This window comes from Elephantulus edwardii, unplaced genomic scaffold (genome assembly GCF_000299155.1).
Source record: "Elephantulus edwardii isolate Elephantulus edwardi_28Jun2011 unplaced genomic scaffold, EleEdw1.0 scaffold00316, whole genome shotgun sequence".
Lineage (NCBI taxonomy): Eukaryota > Metazoa > Chordata > Mammalia > Macroscelidea > Macroscelididae > Elephantulus > Elephantulus edwardii.
This window is the reverse complement of record NW_006400066.1, coordinates 1,784,960-1,785,969: the sequence shown is the minus strand read 5'-3', so window position 1 is coordinate 1,785,969 and position 1,010 is coordinate 1,784,960.

Here is a 1,010-nt window from a genome sequence, read left to right as displayed (position 1 = left end):
TCCAACCCATGATCTGACAGCTTGTATCTTAAGCTTTCTTGGCTTCTGTGATTCCAAACACGTCAACTGCTGACATTTTTTTTTCTTTTGACCAGTTAAGGACATAAAGCCTTTGAAATTTGATGAAGGTTCCCTGAGTTGGAATCAACTTGAGAGCAATTACATTTTTAGCATAACTTACCCAATGCTTTTCTAGGTGTTTTTACAAACACAGACTCATTTAACCTTAGAAAGTAGGTTTCATTATTCTATCTATTATAAAATAAGGAAACTAAGACATGGAGAGATACAGCAAGTTTTTCAAGGTCACATAGTGGAAATAAGATTTGAATCCAGTCTGCCTAGATCCATAGTCCAGAATCAGAACCATATTTTTCCCTACTTAAGTCTTCATTTAGTTTAACAATCTTGTCAGGGTCCGGTCAATGCATCTGCCCCTTTCAGAGGTCACACGCTTAATCCAATTGTGTTGCTGACCTTGGCACATTTTTTGGAACTCCTCTTTTGGAGACAAGCAAAAAAACCCCAGCACAGTTTTCTGAACATTCCCAAGAGGCAAATTTTACTCAGTTGAGTCTGGGTTTAATTTTCTGAAAATGGTTTCAAGTTGCTTGTAGTTAAATCAGATGAACAGAGTGGCTGGATATTATCATTCAAGGGTTAGGGCAATAAATGCCACTGAGACAATGAGTCTAATTTTTTTAATGGTCTCCTACTGGCTTTGAAGCAGCAGACAGGTGGTGACTGACAACAGCAGCATCAGGAGCCAAGGCAACCTGTATTTTAAAGGGACCGTACTCACCTGGATGTGCAGATTATGATGATTATTTTTAAAGTTCATGACTACATAGATGTGCCCTCTGCTTGTAAAAAAAACAAACAAACAAAAAAGCTGTTCCTGCATTTATTAAGAAATAAAAAGGAGGGAGGAGAAGGCACCATATCTCAACTCACTCTTGTGCTGTGGGGTCAAATCCCCCACAAGAAGTTTACTATAAATCACACAGGAG